The sequence below is a fragment of the Scatophagus argus genome, chromosome 17 (genome assembly GCF_020382885.2).
Source record: "Scatophagus argus isolate fScaArg1 chromosome 17, fScaArg1.pri, whole genome shotgun sequence".
Classification (NCBI taxonomy): Eukaryota; Metazoa; Chordata; class Actinopteri; family Scatophagidae; genus Scatophagus; species Scatophagus argus.
The window spans coordinates 14,746,973-14,763,859 of NC_058509.1; the positions used below are offsets into that span (position 1 = coordinate 14,746,973).

The 16,887-nt window shown below is 39.8% G+C and overlaps 1 long non-coding RNA gene across 1 annotated transcript; it reads right to left on the reverse strand.

The window, feature by feature from the left end:
* Positions 1-998: 998 nt before the first annotated feature.
* On the reverse strand, positions 999-15,147 carry LOC124074811. The gene is made up of 3 exons (XR_006845920.1): positions 14,881-15,147; positions 1,398-1,503; positions 999-1,032 (listed from the first exon to the last, which is right to left on the reverse strand). It is a non-coding gene; the product is annotated as an uncharacterized LOC124074811 (long non-coding RNA).
* Positions 15,148-16,887: the final 1,740 nt, after the last annotated feature.

The following is a 16,887-nucleotide window of genomic DNA, read 5'->3' on the forward strand; positions in this document are numbered from 1 at the left end:
GCCATTAACTCCTCATTTAACCATGAAATGAAAGTCCAACAAGAGGCAAGAGTTCATGGCAGGTCAGGATGTCCATGCTGTGCCTTTCCCTTTCTTTTCTCTTGCCTTACTTCTCTGGCTTCAGACTATATATATATATATATATATATATATATGTGTGTGTGTGTGTGTGTGTGTGTGTGTGTGAAAGAGAGAGAGAGAGAGAGAGAGAGAAATACTCAATCACAGAGATGAGGACATATGTACAGACACACACACAACCTCCCATACACTCCTGCTCACTTACACTGACTGACAATATTTCAGTCCAAGCCCCTGTAGATATCATTTGCAGGTTCATGCACCCATGCTGTCAAGTTCCAGTGTTTGCCTGAAACAAGAAATGAGATGGGAGTCAAGAGAAGAAAAAAAAAACCCCAAAAAAACCCCAACAACACAGCAACAACTCTATATACTCAGGGCAGCACTCTATCTGCCAACCCAGGCCTTGGCAACACATCTCTGCTCTAAGATGGCAGCACTAACCCTGCAGTGTAGCAGGGTTCCTGGTGTGAAAGCTGATCAGACCCTCTCTCCAAGTTGTGTTGTGTGACGGGACGCCCACTACATTGAAGTTTGGCCAGTTTTTTCCATTTGAGCCTGCAAGCAAAAGGAAGAGGAGGAAAGGAAATGTCTCCTGTTGAAGACTAATATAGAGATAACAAGTCAAAATGTTACTGTGAAGTACTTTAAAAGACAACCTAGAAAAATCCCACAGTCAAGTTTGCCCAAATTTAGAATCCATGTAATGTTCACCTCAAATTACAAATAAACAGAAGCAGTGTCAAAATTGAAGTATTCCAATCTTCTTACCATGTTCACTATTTTAACTTAGCATGTTAGAGTGCTAAGCGTGCCAATGCACATGTGCCACACAGTCATTTATTTATTGGTTTATTTACTAGGGACAGTAGACATTAATAAACATTGCTGTATATGTGCCAAGAAGCTATTTCTCACCTGTGGTTCCTGGACAGATGGTGTAAATCCACCCTAAAAACAAAAAAGATGGATATTGCACAGGTATTGAGATCATTTAAGCATGCAGAGTAATAAAAATTAGAGTATCATTGTTAATTAAAACATAATTTAGGACACCATTAATGGCAAGTACCATTTAGAGTCACGAGAGACACAGAGTCTCTGTGTGTTGTCCACACAGGGCTGCGTGTGTGTGTGTGTGTGTTTGTTTGTTTTATCTTCACTGCACATGCAAATCTCAGTTTCAGTGGAATCTGAGTTCTGACATATTCAACTCAGACCTAGCTGCCATGCCTCGGGGCTCCCAAACAAAAGCAATTCTTGTCCATTTGAGAAGTTATCTTTTTGACTGCATTGCCTCAATACTGCTTGGTCACCTCTTTCACTTGGACTCCATGAGGATTGAGATGTGAGGGGAGAGCCTTGACAGTATCCATCTCTTCATGATGTAGTGGTGCTGCTTGACACGACACTTGGCATACCCTGTAAAGAAATAATAATAATAATAATAATGATAATGATAATTTTAGTTGGTTTATTTTTATTTGATTCTGTTATAAGCAAGTAGTTAGCTGATGCCATTGAAGTACTGCAATGCACACATTCACAGCAAGCTGGACCCTGTGGTCTGTATGAACCTATTAGCAATGTTCAGCAGAATCTGAAGCTTAATGGCTTGTTATGAACATCCTTGCTTGGCTCAGCTTAAAATGCTTGTGTTTAATTTTTCATACTGCATTGACTTATTTGGAACGTACAGATGGACAGCTATTGTTTTAATTACCGCTCAGAAACTCATTGTTATTAATTTTCCTATTTTTCAGTTGACTGTTACCTCATTCTTGGTGGCCCTGTTTAAAAAAATAATGCGTAACTATGAAAAATTCATGTATAGGAACACAACTGTGGCCATGACTCAGTAATGTGTGTGACATCACGAATGTAACATGTGGGAACAAGATCAGAATGACATGGCCTGACTTGTTCCTTACTTGTTACTTTTAGTACATGGCAGGTTGTGAAATGTAGCTAATCCTAGCAAGCTCTGCTCTGACAGTTGTATCACTGATGTTATATGACAGTACCATACGTGCTTTTGTCTGCAACAGCTGTGGCATATAAGATTATCCCTGTACTATTCAGTCTGTTACCTGTGACTTGTCCCTTAAGGGGATAGATAGAGAATAAAGAATGAATACAGAACAATTTTAAATACTGTGTATCTGAAAGGCTGCAGATCAGGGCCTCTCGATTGCAGATGAACACTGCTGCCAGCCTGAATCTTTTAACCTCTGTCACATTTTTGGCCACCCAGATCTGGCTAAGTTTGTCCACTTCACCAGAAGCAGTAAGGTGAACCGACAAGTATTAAGGCATCTACAAAACTCAGCTGACATTGTTATTAAAAATAAATGGCTGTCTACTCTGCAAGCACCACCCTACAAGTGTATGCACATAACATTGTTTAATTTTTAAGGTGTTTTCCCAAGTCTGGTACAGGGAAACAATTCTGATTAACTGAGCCTGAGGCAGAAGAAAATCAAGCAGGAGGCCACTACATTGCTAACAAGGGTGCTCCTTAAAGAGGTAAGACAAATGGACATGGTGAGTGCTGACCCGAGAGGAGAGAGCTTCGGCAGAAACTCAGTCTGGGTTGAAGGTCAGTTTGAAAGAATGTCACATGAATGAGTTTTCTGATTGCAAAATGTGTTCACGATCATCACTCAATACAACAGGTTGTATTCAAAGACTTACAAATAAACACTGCAATCTAATTAGAACACAATAAACAGTGTCACAATCAAACCAGCTGTTACGGTGACAAGTGGAATAACTTAAGGTGTTTTATGGTGTTGCTGTAGCAAGCGTTTAATTTTTAGAGGAAGGCAATTATGCAGGGTTATTAGATATTAAAGAGTAACACTTAATGTTGTGCCAACTTGTCGACATAACAATAATGTGTATACATCTGTGTGGTTCTGTTTCAATTGTGTGTGCATTTGACCTTACCAGTTAATTTTATTTATGAAATTAATTGCACTGTTTTCCGGTTTAGAGTCACTATAGACCTGCACCACCCTGCCAGAAGCAGTGCTCTTAAGGGGGAACTGAACCACTGGGTGGGCAAGTGCAAGTTTACTGTATTTTTGATAATAAGGGAATCAGAAACAATGCTGTACCGAACTGTATTGAACTTTGCACCCCCAGTGTCCAGCTGCTGGGAAGCTTGGTCTTTAATAGAAACTGCAGACAGACAACAAAGTAGGTTTTCAAGTCACTTGCATTGTTTGAGTTCTATGCACTTTGTAGTTTGCTGGCGTGGATGAGGGAAAACACAGTGAAGATTAGGTCAACTATAACAATGAACCACCCTCCAGACACGGCAAAATATTTAATCTCTGCTGTAAAACTGATCCATTTTTATGTTAAATATATTTTTGCCTTGGAAAATTCCAGAACTGCTCAGCACTTTTTGAGTTTTGTAGAGCCAATCCATGCCCTGGGTCAGACCTCTGTGGTCTGAATTTGGTGACACATACTTTATAATGTGTCTTTTAAGTCGGCTGGCAGGATTTTGATTGCCCAGAGCAAAGACTTTTATCTTGTTTAAGCAGAAGAAAGTGTAATTAAAGGAAGGGAAAAAATAGACTATAATACCTAACTCCAGACTACCTAGAGCAAGGTATTCTGTTGGGGCAAAAAACATAAACCTCCGCGTCCGCAGTCTCAGCAGTTTGTTCCATGAATGTAATTACCTTACTTTCACATTCATACTGCCTTTAACACATTTAGAAAAGGCATGTTCTTCAAGCAAAACCTCTTTACCATCATTCTTCATTGTATTTCCTGAATGCTTCCCATTCTTCTTGTCGACAGTGTGCTTCTGGAAGCCGATCCTGAGGCTCTCAGCAGAGGCAAGGCTTACACAGTGTGATGAGACTTGTTTTTCATACTATGTTGCCCAGTAAACAAAATCAAACATTTATGAGAATTTTATGCAAGGCATCAGAAGGATCTCTTTCTGCGTCTGGACTGGGGATATAATTTGTCTCTCCTTACTCGATCCGACTCTCTTCCTGCTCTGGGCACTGGGCTAAAAGTGATGCTGGCTTGTTAGCTCATTGCAAGAGAAGTCAGCAGGTCACCATGGCTGACAAGTTACCTTCTGAACTTGTACACCTTCTCTCTGTCTCTTTTTATTTTCTTTCCCCACACCTACAGTCACTTCATCATCTCTTTTCTTCACTTCTCTTCTCTCTGTGGCTGTTATGGCCACTAATCAAACATGGCGACAATTCCATCCCAAACTATATTCCAACATCAACAGTCTAGTCACCAGAATAAAATGCTGACATTGTACATTTTTTTGAAAAACCATGGATATGTGAAATGTGTACGAATCAAGATGAGGCAGCTGCCAACTGTTTGACTCCTCTTTCAACTGACAAAACCCTGTAATTTTAATGGGTCGTCAGGAGAGAGTGATGGGGGGGCATGAGGAGGGTGGTGTTGTTTGGGGTTTGTCACAACATTAATCAGAAAGGTACATCCCAACATTTATTCTGGCAATTGTGTTGATATCTAACTTGTTGGAAACAAACCAGTAATTTTACAGTAAAATGATCTAGCAGTAATAAACTACATAATTTAGTTACTTAACTCCAAAAGTGATATCAGCAACTTCAGCCAAAGCGGCTGAGGAGACTTTCGGGTTTTTTGGCACAGCTCCTCTGAGTCCAACCAACTCCAGTCCCCCCTCCCTCCCTCCCTCACCCTGTCGGACCAAAGTTGATACAGAGCCATCAATTCCATTAAGCACTGGCCTGATACACGAAACTAAAGCTCCCCTTTAGTGCAGGTCCCTGAACCTGATAAAAGTTGGCAAGGAAACGGACTGAGTTGTAATTCATGATATGTCACTGTCTCAAAATTTCCCTGCCCACCTTTTCCCTACAGATAACTCCAGACAGTTCTACTTTGTGACTTAATTACAGACTATGGTAAGTCTGGGATAAAGTCATTTTGTACAGAGGGATTTAGTTTGTCCTAGAACAAAACTAAGAGGTCTGAAGAAATATTGAATGTACCTTTTGATTTCTTCAGTTGTCTTCATAACATACACACCTTCTGTTATTTGCGTCATTATTTCCTTCATTGTTTCCACCAGCCTCATAAACATGTGAGCAAATGTGACTTATTTTCTGACATTGCCAAGTCTGTCTTAATTTGTGTCCATATTTTGAAGAGGGCCATATTCAGTGCATTTAAACATTGCTGACGGCCCCCTGCCAGCACATTGGTCAAACATGACCTTGTTCTGACTGTTTTACATTACAACATATGAAGAACGCCTGGAAATGCTGGCAGATAAAGACCCGCTGCATGCTTGGTTGCACAGTTTTTCATGTTACATATATGTTGTAGAAAACAGAAAATTAGAAAATGCATTCAAAAAATGTCCGAGATGCCTCAGAATCCTGTAATGGCAAAAACAATAATGTTATATAAAAAAGAGACAGATGTGATATAGTGCCTCTTTGAGGCTGTACTTAAGCATGGCACTGCTTTTGGCTAAATCTGTCAGCATGGTCATCGTGAAAAACATGTTACAGAATCATCAAAGTTTTTAGAATTTCTGTTCAGTGAACTGTGAGTGTCAACATTTTATGACAATCCATCCAATAGTTGTTGAGATATTTCAGTTTGACCAAGTGATGAGTCATGTCACCAGTGCAGCTAAAGATCGGTCCACTGCTGAAACACCAAAACACAGCAGAGACATGCAAAAAAAGATAGAAAACACAGGTGAAACAATAAGTATTAAAACCCAGATCAATAGCAAATCCACTGGCTATCTTTGAAAATAAAACCTATTTCTGAACCGATCTTTGTTTTATAAAGGTGGATAAAGGGATCAATTCAATCAGGGTAAACGTTGGCCCTTTTCTGCTAAATCAATAAAGTTTTCCTCGTAGAGCCCTGCAAAAGAAACTATGAGTCCCAAATTCTCCAAACTCTTCTTTCTAAAATCACACTACTAGCTACTTTAAACATGAATAACATATCTTTGACTTTAAAGACTTCACTTTGCAATATTTATCACTTTTTTTTTTTATCCTCTAAAGGGTTCCTAAGCAGTCATTCACCAGCAATGAATGAGAGGGATCATTAGGAATAACATTAGATTTCATTAAATTTAGTATATGTACCAACTAGGATAATTTCCTCTGTGATCTTGAATGTGTTTATCCAATAGAACAGTTTCCTCTCAAAAGTGAAAAAGATCAGAAAGAAAGATTCAATAACACCAGAAAACGCACACTGTAGGAGGTTGATCATATTGAAACAAGTACATGAGATTGCAACAGTCTGACTAACAGAAGTGCCTCTTTTTTTCCCCAAAACTTCACAAATAAAAAGCTCCCGCTTTACACTTGGAGGCTAAAGTTCAAAGACATGATAACTGCATCAATACTCAGAAGGCTGTTACCTTTAGACTGGAAATGCTGTGTTTACATGTTTACAGATGCATTAAAAAATATACATATATATGAATAAATAAATAAATAAATGCTTGGAGCTGGATGTGGAACACAGTATTCCCAGCACACACTACAGAGGCAAATTTATGATTCTAGTTGTTTGAGCTTGTGTACTGATTGGTTTGTTGGACAGATGTGAATGTTCTTGTGCAGAATTCAAATTTAGAATCATGTCATTCTTTTCTAATGCTATTCATGACCCCAGGTGTTATTTCCTGACATTTTTTGTTGTATTTTCTTGTTTACCAAAAGCTCAAATCTGGTTCTTTTGTTTTGGCAAGTAACCAAATTGATATGCAAAAAAAATCAAATATCATCACAAGTGTCTGCTTCCAGTGGCTCATTATATCAGTAATTATGTCAGTAAACAAATTCATAGTTGGATGAAAATGGTTGGCAAATAAACAGTGTCCAAGTTCTCTGAATGCTGTCCCTCAACAGCATCATCTTGCATTTTGAGTTTTGGGTCAGACATACTTTCCCAGCCCCTTTTTGCAGATGGTGATTAAATCTTTAATTGTCAAGGGGAGGCGGGACTGCAGAGCAGGGAGAGTAAAAACTGGCAAACAGATTTTTAATTATGGCCCACTAAATTAAGATACCCAGATTCAGTCCCATATCTCCGGCTGATCTATTCCTCTCTCCCTCACTCTCGCTCCCTCTTCCCCCACTTCAGTGCCCCATGGCTCTGATTGTATTACTCATTCAGAGAGATCATCCGTCATTTCCAGTCACCGTCCAACATGGCCGCATATCATAACAGCCCATGAATGAGTGAGGGACAGGGAGATAAAGACTGAGGGAAATTGAAAGTGGCCAAGAGAGAGCAAAAGTTAAATTCATATCTGTGGATTCTTCAACAGTTGCATCCTCCAAAAATCCAACCTTTGATGAGGAGACTCGGCAAATAATTAACACTGTTTCTTCAGAAAGATGATAAAAAGCTATAAAGTTTGCTATAAACAGGACATGTCTGTGTAAACTAAACGGGATCATTGTTAAAATTATTCTAATTAAATGTCGAGCAAATCACTTATTATGGCACGGAGCCTTTCTAATACTCTGGATACTTTACTTGTTTAATGGGCCATGACCACAAATTAAGACACTGGATTTTGAAATGTGGCACAAGGAAGCATAACATGACGGATACTGGGTGTGAAAAAACATGTGAACATTATTTGTGGCTAACTCATCCCCACAGGCTGGATATAATTACTGGATATCACACTGCTCTCAACATGTCTGGAATCCAAGTGCCTGCACAGACATGAAGATTGTGCTCAGAGGATATTGTTGTCCACGTCCATCTGTCTGTGTATATATGCCAAATTTGGAAATGCACATACATGTATGAACGTACAATGCAATCACACATCACGCATGCATAAATTTGTGTGTCTTCATCTGCTGCCTTGACTGTGTGAAGCCACATCTGTGAGGAGATGGGAGCATTCACCATAACCCTGTATCCACACACACACACACACACACCCACACAGCAAGCAGGCATGCAGAATGACACTGATGTCTCTGAAACATCCAAACAATGTCGCAGCAGTCGAAATGACGTGTGTGTGTGGTTGTGAAAACGACTGCCTGTGGATTGAGGACATTTTCTGCCCAAGAATAACAACAGTGTCAACTCAGAAGCGGGCTCCTCAAAACAATCACCATTTCCCATTGAAATGTTGTTGTTAGAACAATGTTTAGGCTATTGATTTCTACTATTGATACATTAACTTATATGTAAATGAATTAGAAATAGTGCTTTTAAGTAGCCAGCACTCTCTCATTTTACCTGCCACTTCAGCCAAATGTAGAACATGCTTGATTACTAACACGTTACTCAATATACTGCATTTCTGTGGGTACAAATGTACACAGTGGTATTTATTTCTTACATAGCAGCAACACAAAAAACACATAAATAAGATAAAAGGTACTGAATACTTTACTGACCCGGTCGACACTGTATTAATATTTTTCTAATATTCAGTGTTCTTTACTCATTTTTCCAGCATAAGAAGTGATAAGGGTAAAGAAAAAAAAATGACATGTTGCACTGTTAAAAGTTAAAATTAAAATTTAGATTATTTGCAAAAGAAAAATGAAACGAGACCCAAAAAGTGTTTCTATGAGGGCAGAGTAACAAATGAGCAAAGTATCTGCTACAATGCTTTATTTTTCTAATTAGACAATGCAAAGTCAACCAGAAACTAAAGCCACCATTTTGTAGCTGCCAGGGAGAGTGAACCTTGGCAAGGAGAGTGAAATGTTATTTTAAACAGGCAGAGTGAGGACAGCCTGCCCTGGAGTTTGGGTCATCAGTGTGGTCATTAAGCAGACTGTAATGGGCCATGAGAGAGGCTGTTCTGCTCTGGCGCCAGGCCGGCCGACCTGTGGATCGCACCAACATCATCAGCCCATGGATCGCACCATTATACCCTCGATGGAGGGGAACACTGGATGTGAATGGAGGCTCACAGAAAGCGGTCGTAGTGTGCTGCAAATCTGTAGACACACCACAAACTAATGTGAGCGCAGTGGGCGCACTCATGTGCATTATGCAATAACACACATTCAAATGAAGTCTGTAGGTGCGTATTTGCATTCAGATCTTCATTCTGACATTGGAGTGGACCAATGGGGGAGAACTCACTGTCTATAAAAGACATACTGTAGGCTATCCACAATTAGTTTAAGCCTTGACCTTAGTTCTAATATTTGGAAGTGACTTCTACATTATTATTATATTATCGATTACTGTATTTTCTTAAGCTTTTTATTATGTTCTAGTTATGTGATTACATTGTTTACATTTCATTTTGTGAATATCACATTTAATTGTAGCTGTAACCATTAGTTATTTAAGAGACATACTGGTTTTGGACTTCCCTTGGAAAGAATAAACATGAAAGAGTCTGTGCATGCTCGATTAAAAGCTGTGTTTTTGCTGCCTACTTTTCTCTTTATGGAGGACCTAATGTGAAATGACTTTTCTCTGACTATCTCATTCACTGACTTGAGACACAGTGCTTATCAAAATGCACAGATTTGATTGGTTGAGTGGTGTCAATTGATGATTACAATGCATGCAGTTGTTCTGTTGAGTTTCCTGGGCTGCTAGTGCTGCAAGGGCAAGAAAAGCTACATTTGGATCAGTTTGCTAGTAAGTGGGATGGTGTCATCATCGTCACTTAAATCGCCGACTTGGCATCACGATTCCCTTCAGGGGTACTATCACTCGGCCGTTTTATCTCCTCTCAATACTCTCAGTAATTTTACTGATTTTACTTTAGTTTGCTATTTCAGTAGTCTGTCCAATGTGACATTACAGTAAATTAATTACATCACTGTGGTGCTGCAGAACCATTGTCTCGATAGCTGTTTGTGTTTATTAGTTATTTTTATTATTTTTATTAGTTTGCTTTTAGTTCCACTTCCTTGGTTACTTTATGCTGTTAAGAGGGGTCATTATTAGAAGGTAGGTCAGCTTCATATTTATGAATTCATGGTGTTAGAATATCTTCCGCTTCCAGCCATCTTTCAAGCCATCTTTCATGCTGTTAAAAAACTCCATTCTAAAAGCTGGTGTTTCATGGTGGGGCAATATTTTCTCACAATAAAAACTTTACAAGACTCTCTTCTTATTTGCTTTGATCAACAGGAAAACTGGCACCCATGTAATTTATTCAGTTCTGTTGTTAACCTGTGATGAATTGCTTGCCACCTGTGTAGGCCTGGACATACTGACTGGCTTGGTCCCACAGTTATCATACAAATTAACCAACAGATAAAATAAAGGAAATAAAAAGGAAACAACCAGAGACAGGTCAGTTAACATGGTTGATGTTAAGATATTTTCTGCTGTATGTTGGAGGGGACAGATTGCTATTTTCTCAAATGCAGACTCATGAAGAATCTGTACTTAGTAAAATGTATTGAGAGCGCACAGCTGATATCATATCATATCAATAGACATTTTGACATTTTGAGCAGAAAATGTTTTCCCATCTCTTGTCTTTTTTTTCCCCCTTCAATAAGTAGTGGCATCTGGCACCAGCCCCACTCTTCCCTCCAACTGTGCTATTTTGTGCTGCACCTGTGTTCTTCAATGAATTTGCTTCCTTTATTTTGTTTTTACATTTTGATATTTCGTATAGGAAAGTTAAAGGTCATGCACATCCACACGCAGTGGAGAAAGTAGAGCGTGAGGGATAATGGAGGAAGATGAAACAACGATGGTGAATCAGAGGATGACAGAAATGCATTCACCGCTAAAAAAAACCTAATCACAGTAAATGTCAACCCGGCCACTCCTTCCATATTTATTTCATTTCCTGCCACAGACTTGTCTGTCTGGTTACCTTCCTGACAAAATGAAATATGTTTCTAGACACCTAATGAGGCAGTATTCATGAGAAGCCTAAGATTTAAAAAAAGAAATTCATACCTTACAAAACGGCTGTAGGAAAAGAATTAATAGAGTAATTCTGAACTGCGGTAGTCTTGTATTCTGCCATTCTCCATCTGTTCATATTACCCTGTCCACCCTGTGTTAGGTTCATGCTGAAATCTTGTGTCCGAAGACAGAACGTACATAGGTTTTAATGTTTTATTTAAATCAAATTAATCCATATGGGAGAAACAAAAAAAGGTTTTGTAGACACAGCTTGAAAAACACCAAAAAACTCCAACAAAGGCTGCAACCCCTTGAAGTTATCTCCTGTCTGCTGGTCCAATTTTTTGATGGCCAAGCATGTAGCCAGCAGACATCGCAACATTCATTAATCTTGGAGTGACTTTCCTGGTGGGAGTTAGGGAGTTGCAGCCTGTTATGTCTCTCTCCACATCTACTGAGTGCTCAGTCCTGTTGCCAACCGTGGTCCAAAGAAGCAAAGAGGAGGCCAGTCTCAATGGAGAGGGATGTGGGCAGTGTAAGCCCACAGCAGCTCTAGGACAACACTCACACAGCACGGCAGTTGGCCAGACAAACTGTGCTGAGAGTCAAACTCAGTCAGCTCGCTGGTGGAGTTCACTGATTTTCAAAGCCCGCATGAGAGACTCCACATTTGGTGGTGGGGGGGGCATCTCTTTTAAAAAAATCAGAGTATCAAAAGATGGTTGATTCCACAGTTAGAGCTCATTCTTCCCTCATTTCAACCTGCTCTCCCTCATGCAGTCTGTTGTCTTCTTTGTCTCGTATTAGGCTGTCATGCAGTGCACACAAAATGTTTTATTTGCCAGCCAACCAATCAGAGCAGGAGGTCTGGATATGCCACTAATTCTGGTCAGTTGGCCAACTCTTTAGCTGGTTGCCAACAGCAATTCAGTTAAAATGGTAAATTCTCTGAGGTACAAAAAGAACATCTCCAATTAGGAACTTGAAACACAAGAAAAGAAAATCAACCCACCCAAGTCCACCCAATAAATAGGAATCTTAAAAATGTTGTTAGAGCTCTATTTGTACGTCCTCAAGGTGGTGTATGTATTCCAAGCTTTCCATTGATCTAAAAATGCAGTATATTTTACATATACTGATCATAATGTACTCAATATTATTTTAACAAGTGCAGGATATGCTTCTTATAATTAAATTAACTTAAAATATAATAAACCTTTCGCATTAATGTTATGTGGGAAAGCAAAATTCCTCATGCATGCTTTTTTAGTTTTCAGTTACATTGATTGATTTGTATGTCAGCAGCAGAGACATTCAGAGGTGAAACAGTCTTTTTTCCAGTACAGTCCCAGCATGCCCTTGTATTCTGACCTTTTGTCCAATCCATCAATTACCTCCCTGTTTTTAAAATCATTTATAATGACTGCAGAAAAAAAAAAAATAGAAAGCACATACTGTAGTTCAGTTCACGCAAATGCGAACACATACTGTCACATGAAGGTATTATATATGCATGCTCCCACACACAATGATTAATGATCAGTCTTGAGTGGGTTCACTCCTCTAAAGGCTGCTGTTCAAGGCAAGACTGATTTCCCTTGAGTGACTAGAGTACTTTTATGCACGTGTGCAAATACACTCGCACATTAACAAGGATACTGTAAGGATGCAAGCCCGTAAAAAGGGCCCTGCTGTACTCAGAATGTTCTACTTACTCTAGCATTAAACATGGTAGAATAACTTGAACTGTGATTTTAATATTATTTGACATCAGTGTGCAACAAGTTACATTTAAAAAGATTATCTGACAGACCAAATTTGGACCATTATCATGTTTTATTTTTAAAATGTGATATAAATAATACATCATAAGACAGAAAAGTGATTTGTCTGATGTTATGGGTTATCAAACATTTAACATGCATGCAAGCCTTTTACCCTGCTAAAAAAATATAATAATGGGACCAAAAGATTAATTATGCAAATATCTTTAACTGAGTCAAGTTACTATGTATGTATAAAGAAACAGTTATAGTATATTATATATAGTCTACATTGTGGGAATTTATTTCTTGACAAGAGATAGATGAGAAGATCAATACCACTAATAGTTGCATGTTAACTACAGCTAACAGCTTAGTATAAAGCTTTTAACTTTTAATTCTTTATGTCTACTCACCAATACTGATGGCCGTCATACCCCCATAACAAAAACAACAACAACAAAACCTGCTGAGCAAGAGACATGTGGTACAGACCATTTGTTTACATGCCCTGTGTATCAGGCAGCATCGTTGTCCCTCACTCTCCAAAATGCTTATGCCTCCCGAAGCATAGAAAATCCTTCACAATCCCTCACTGCATGTGTGTCAAATGTGAAAATGTGTAGAATGTGAATGAACACGTTGTTAACCGCAAATGGTCAGAAAGCTCCTGCTGTACAGTAGATTGTCTCAGTTGCTGTCTATGGAGCATGGACTTGCAAATACAAGGAACCAAAAGGACAGTGTAACACTGACATGATAGTTCACATCTCCTCTAAAAGAAAAGTGTCCTTACTGAATAATTACATTCATAAGCACACTATTATCGAGTAAACTGTTTTCTGAGAAAGCCATGGAATTTACTGTTGAAGCATGGTTTTGATCCTTTGTGGTGAGGTGTGACTAATGTACAATGTGTTGGGCCATTGCTAATATACTGTTGTGCTAACCTGACAATGAATAGCAAAATTAAGGATATTTGCTGTACATGTAAATACAGACAGAGAGGAATCCATGGCAGTTTGCCATGACATACCCACAGTCTATAAGCGAACCTTTAGAACGTCTCATTGAGAAAGCCATTAACTGAGCTATGATGCTTGTCACCCTGCATTTGATCAATGCTTGGACTTTAAAGCCTCTTTTAAAATGTCACATCTACTTATTATCACATTATTCACCAGATAGAGTCCAGGCCTAAAGGGTTTCCATGCCTTCTAAAGCACAGGAAATTCTGCGTCTCATGAAAATCTGTGGTCAAATGTCACCTGAATGGTAATTTGTACATTGAACATCACAGACTTTGTGCCATTTTAAATGTGCTTTTATGCATGCTATACAAATGGTAGTAAATATGTGTTTTTGCCTAGGGACTTTGATACAGGAAAATATCATCTCATCCTGGATAATGGAAAATTCAGTTTTGCCAAGTTTGTATGTAACATTACAGAAAACATAAAACCTTCAGCTCACAAGGATGGGATTGAGCTCCTATTTGCTGCAGTTATTCTATCCTGCTCCTAGTACATGAAGCTAGATGTCTTAACACTAGAGGGCTCACATGCATTGCTATACAGTAGAGCTTGTCTTTGCTTGAGTGTCGGGGGGGGGGGGTTTATTTGAAAAATCTCCCACTATCGCACAGATGACTGTCCAATGCATTATTGATCATGCTTTATTGTGCCGAAACATCCTGAAACAACAAAACAAAACAGACAAACAAACAAACAAAAAAAAAAAAAAAAACAAAAGAAAATCTACTGAAAAGATGGAGTGCATGTGCAACATCTGAATTCATAAGCAACACTCCATCATGTCTCATGCCAGCAGAGTGCAAATTGAGGACAGCACAAACTCAGACAGAGGATTTTCCAGAAATTTTGATAAATTTAGAAGGGGGAGGGGGGTTTAAAGAGGCATTTGTCTGTGTATGTGTGTGTGTGTGTGTGTGCCCTCCTGCATTTCCTACTGTCCAAGTCTTGTAAAGTTTGTGTTTTTCATGTGCACGCTCTATCACACCGCCGAGTCGATCCTACATGGTAGCTGTGCATGTGTAAGCCTTTGCGAACTGAGCAGCTGGTCTCCCCTGTGGGAGTCATTAGCAGTGAAGCTCATCCTTTTGTCACACACTCCAGTGTCTGTCCCTCACCTCTCAGCCCAACCTCGGGGCCCGTCATGTTCCCACTGCACACCTGGCTTTGCTTCCTTCTTCTCTCCGACTTCAAGGCTCCTCTGGCTGGCTGCTCCCATAGAAACTGAGCTAGATAAATCGAAAGAAGGTGGAGGGAAGCTGAATGAGCAAGAGGGAGACAGGGTGGGGAAAAAAAGAGGACAGACGGGGAATGGGCAGCAGCAGAGAAGGAGGTCTGTTAGCACTCCACAACTTATTATAGGAGTCCTAGAGGATGGGCCTACTTCCCCATACATGCCTCTTTTTGTACAGTTAGAGACAAAAAAGAGAGCTCACTCTCTCTTTCTTCCTCTGCACCAGTTCCCATGTTATTTCCTTAAGTCCCTTGCCTTCCTCACCCATCCAGTCGGCCAGCTTGACTGCCTGTCGGCCTTTCCTCACTGCCCCTCCATAGCCTTGCCACAGGGAGAGACAGTTATATGAAAGTCTCCTCTTCTTCTCTAATCTCAGCATGGCAGAGAGGCTGGAGTTGCCTTTGGTTCAGATAGACAGACCCCCGACTTGCTTTCCTCTGCCCAGAAAAACAATCTCTGCTCATAGTTACTTCTGACAGTATGCCAACAAATGCTCCACACCAGCCCAACAGGTCCCAGCGCTTGTCTCCTTCATGGGTCAGCTCTGATCTAACCCAACTTTGCATGTACTCACTAAGATGAGATGAACGTTCTAAGATGTGACTTCAAATTGTTTGCCTGCCCTCCCTTTCAGCATTTCTGAAATAGACATTTGAAAATGCATTGGGGTGCTAAGAGGTGGACTGAAGAGAAGATAGGGAGTAAGCAGGAGACTGGATTTAGGAATGAGTGCTGTTCCATGAATTTAATAACTCTCCAATGGACATGTCCCCAGCCTCATCTATATCAGACAGAAATTGAAGTGCAATTGATCTCTGGGGTAGATACTTTGAGAGATAAAATACATCTTTCCTGTCAGGTGGCTGGCATGAAAATGCTGTTGTCATGGCCCTGAATTGTAGAAAATTAACTTGATTTCTAGGCTTGCCTCCCTGTCATATACTGTATCTACTGTACGTACTTGGAATGGTTTAGGATCCTTCCCATGAGGACTGAGGCAATCCCTCACCAGATCTGAACAGAGAGTGCAGATTGGGAATGAAGTCCCTTTATAGATTTTTGCTCCAAATAAAGTGGCTCATTCCCTCCGAATGGCCATGACCCCAACACAATTAACCTGGCAATTTGTCACTTTCAAGGGCATCCACTGGGAGTTTGGGGAAATTGGCCAACTCGTCATCATCCTTCACTCCCCTGATCGGTAATGGAAGAGAAGAGAGATGATGAATCTCTCTCTCTCCCTCTTCATCCCTCCCTTCTTTCTCCATCCAGTTCTTCATCTTTCACCTTAAAATTTCTCTTCAATTTGCATAGATATGGTTACTCATCAAACATCCACAGATGCTTGAGTCGTAATGTCCACAGTTTTTACTTAAGAATCACCCTACAAGTCTTTACTAGCCTGTTAATCACTGCTGCTCCTACTGCATGTGGAATGCAAAGCGACGTGGGCCCTCCCAGCTGGATGAAGGAAAATACCATTGATTTCCTATGAAGGCACAACGCCAGGACCGATGCACAGGCACGCAGTCTAGATCAGGTGTTAATGAATATCAATGTTAATCTAATGAAGGGGCAGAAAAAAGAGGAAAAGCAAGGAGAAACAGAAAATGGAGAGACATGATGGGCGAAGAACCATTAAAAAGTTATTTCAAGAGTTTAAATAGAAAGAAACTTAAAAACATGACATCATTAGCAATATTTTCTCAAGATTTTCTTTTTAGCGTAGGAGGTTTTTAATGTTTTCTTTAAGTTGTTAACTTTCACAGCCCTTTCCTTGGCAACTATTCTTTTATTCCGACACAGGGGAGCCTTTACTTTATCGCAGCCATTCTTGTTTGGCCTTATCCCCCTCCAGTGGAGCGATTATCAGGGTGTTAGGGTGTAGGCT